Raw genomic sequence first — 3,838 nt, forward strand, 5'->3', positions numbered from 1 at the left:
TGGGTTATATTGGTGAAACCATAATTCAGGAGAGGAAGTACAAAACCAACGACGCTAGACAGAGAGGAATTTGCTTAAGCAAAAGGCAGTTTATTAAAACAGAGATAGCTGGTACTGCTCAAGCTACATGCATGGACCCATTCAATTGCCTCTTATGGAGACAGTTGAGAAGGGATGGATAAACAGAGTTACAGCATTATTTTATACAATGTAACAATAAGGAAGGGGTCCTTCTTCTAGTCCCTTGATTGGTTCCCGAGGCGTAGGAGGCGGGTCTGCTCTGTCCAGAGTAGAAGCCCCATTGGTGCACGGCAGAGTCCTCTGCCCTTGGCACCCGACCAGTAGAAGGAAGTGGAGTTTGTGTGTGCGTCCACAGAGAAATGTCTGTGTGTGTCAAAGAACTCGTGAGGCATGAGAATGAGTGTGCGTCCACAGTGAGATGTGTGTGTGTGTGTGTGTCTCAAGGGAAACTCGTGGGGGAGCAACAAGTGATTGTGGCCTGTGGCGTGGTGTTGTCCTTGGCCACCTGGTGACAAGATATGGTCCTCTGTCCATTGTTCTTGCATAGGAACAGCATTTATTGAAAACAAGCTCCTAACACAACATTTTACTCAGATCAATCTATAACATTTTATATTTACTACGACAAATCCCCCTCTTCACGTCTTCTAGACGTGATCCATTAATTATGTTGGCATTAAGCATAGTTGAATCAGTCTTAAAAGAAAAACAATAATGCAGGAAAGAAAACAAAACATGATAACGCATAATGCAATGGTAAAAAACATTCAACCCCTCTAGCATACTAATTATATGGGCAGTTAATTAAACAATGTTAGTCCCCCTCTAGTGAGTGATTATATGGCTAGTTAATTAAACAATGTTAGTCCCCCTCTAGTGAGTGACTACAACAATCAGAGTTAATTTTCGAAATCGCTAACCTCCAATTGTCGCTGTTCAGGTTTGTAATAATGACAGGCCCATCCACCCCCAGGGACAACACCATACAGACATTCAGGATTCCCAAAAGGACAATCAAGAGGTCCACCTTTAACATTACATAAGGGAGGATAGTCACCTTCAAAATCATCCAGTTCCAAATCATTATTTCCCAAAAGCGGATACATCTGGGCTTGGTCATTGTGAATTGGTTCAATAGCAGTGGTTATTATACGGTTAATCAAAGTGCGGGCACAGGGAATACAACAACATCCACACAATGTAAGAATTGATAGAAAAACAGCAATAGAAATCAATACAGATGAAATAAGGGGTTTTATATTTACCAAAAACATCCATCCAGGAATCCCACATAGAGGTATCAACCCCAGAATGATCTTTCATTTTACCATTAAGAGTCTTCAAACCTTCCAAAGCAATTGTCAAACTTCCATCTGCAGCAGTATTGTAAATTGTTACCAGTCATCAAAGAACTTCAAACCATAAAACACAGGATTAATAAAACACAAAACATAAGACTATTAAAACATAAAACACAAACAGAGAAGTATATTTTGGCCCCCTTTAGACACCCTCTAGTGTCACTCCACCAAGCCTGGTAGGTCATATCCTCCATTCCTAGGTTGGAGTCCAGGATTGGGCCATGTCTCACCATCTGTTGGGAGATCACCTTCTCCATCTCCTTTCGTTTATGGAGCTATCAATATCAGATCTCTCAGCCAGTTCGTTCGCCAGCGTGGTGATGGTCACTCAAGCATTTCTCGTCCCCAGTAAATTCTGGGACCTCTTGTGAGGATTTTGCCCCCCCCCATGGTTGGTACTGTTAAAAATCCCTTAGCCACCTCTTCTATATTACAAGTCAATTTAACAAGTAATTCAAAATAGCTTCACACAACAAGACCTCATAAGGAGCGCCCAGCAGGGAGTCCAATTCCTATCAGAAAACATACATACAAACATTCAGACACTCCCAATCTCTCCCAGGGGGAAAAAGTTATCCTTCTCCTGAGTGAGATTGTTGTTCCCATAAGGGTTTCTTCATTGTGTTGTCAGGATTGGTTCTCGCTGCTCAAATCAGCTCTTACTTCAGACAATGGTCTGGAAGGAGTGGGGGCTGGAGTGCAATGTGTTAGATGGTGCCAGGGTGCTCCTGATTTACCTCTGACCTGGACTGAGTGTGAAGTAACCTCCTTCACTTCGTACGGTCCAGTCCACCTGGGTTCCAGCCACTTTCTTTTGTGGACTTTCACCTCACCCAGTCTCCCACTTTTACCTTCAGTGGTGGCGTGTTTCCGACAGCTCCCCCTCTTGGGCCTTCCGCACCTGAGAAGAGAGTGCTGCAGAAAATTCCGTCAATCTCTTCACATAATCAGTCATTTCTATCTGTTTTACATCAAGGGCGGGCATATGACCTCCCTCCTTGGTGTACCTGGCATTACTCTCCCTGTCATTCGTTGTTCTAAGTATTAATTGAATTTGGGTTTGGTTGGGTTTGGCCCTGCCATCTTGCTTTCTCTATCTTTATACACTTATCCCGTCCCTGGTGTTTTATTTCCAAGGATGTATTATCGGTATCAATACAAACTTATCTCATGTACGACACCCTCGTATATAAAGAGGCTGATTGTTTATATTATGTGTAATGCAATCATTATCATAAAAATCAGAATTCCAATCACATACACCAATGCAGTAATTTCCACACACAGCACACAACACGCTTCAATTGTCTCAGTTCTTGTTCAAGAATATGCACAGATCCAATATCAGTCTCCCCAATCCCTGGTTCCTGAAAAGCCTAGGTCAAATTCACTCAATTCCACAGATTGGTGTTCAGTCTCATAAGTCTCACTATAACTTCCCATCATCCATTACACGTTATAATACATGAAAACACACAGCCAAAAGCCAATTGGAATTGCAATGCTTAATAAATTCAGGTTCTCAGAGCGTCCTAAAACATATTCTCAGTTCGACTGCCACCCTTCACACGTCCTTATTCAGGACCAACTTTACATGTGAAGTCACAGAAGCAACTAATGAATTTAGATTATCAGAGCGTCCTAAAACATAGTCTCAGTTCGACTGCCACCCTTCACACAACCTTATTCAGGACCGATTTTATGTGTGAAGTCACAGAAGCAACTGGATCCCTTAGAGACTTTTGTCTCAGGTTAACTGCACCTTTCACACAACCATTTAATAGGAACGTTTTAAATATGAATTTACAGAGATAGCTGGCATCTCCGGGAATTTAGTACCTCTGGTCAATTTCGGTGATTCTCCCCCACCTAATGATGGGTCAAATCTTATCCACTCATACGTCAAAACACACCTACCACACAACCTATCTAAAATAGGACCTTTTAAATGTGAAAACTTATTCGTGTGACTACACACTCCCACACTAACCTATCTAAAATAGGACCTTTTAAATGTGGAAACTCACAACCTATCTAAAATAGGACTTTTTAACTGTGTTAACTTATTCGTGTGACTACACACTCCCCACACAACCTATCTAAAATAGGACCTTTTAAATGTGGAAACTCACAACCTATCTAAAATAGGACTTTTTAACTGTGTTAACTTATTCGTGTGACTACACACTCCCCACACAACCTATCTAAAATAGGACCTTTTAAATGTGGAAACTCACAACCTATCTAAAAATAGGACTTTTTAACTGTGTTAACTTATTTGTGTGACTACACACTCCCCACACAACCTATCTAAAAATAGGACCTTTTAAATGTGGAAACTCACAACCTATCTAAATAGGACTTTTTAACTGTGTTAACTTATTCGTGTGACTACACACTCCCCACACAACCTATCTAAAATAGGACATTTTAAATGTGGAAACTCACAACCTATC

This window comes from Coregonus clupeaformis, unplaced genomic scaffold, assembly GCF_020615455.1.
Source record: "Coregonus clupeaformis isolate EN_2021a unplaced genomic scaffold, ASM2061545v1 scaf2064, whole genome shotgun sequence".
In the NCBI taxonomy this organism is placed as follows: domain Eukaryota; kingdom Metazoa; phylum Chordata; class Actinopteri; order Salmoniformes; family Salmonidae; genus Coregonus; species Coregonus clupeaformis.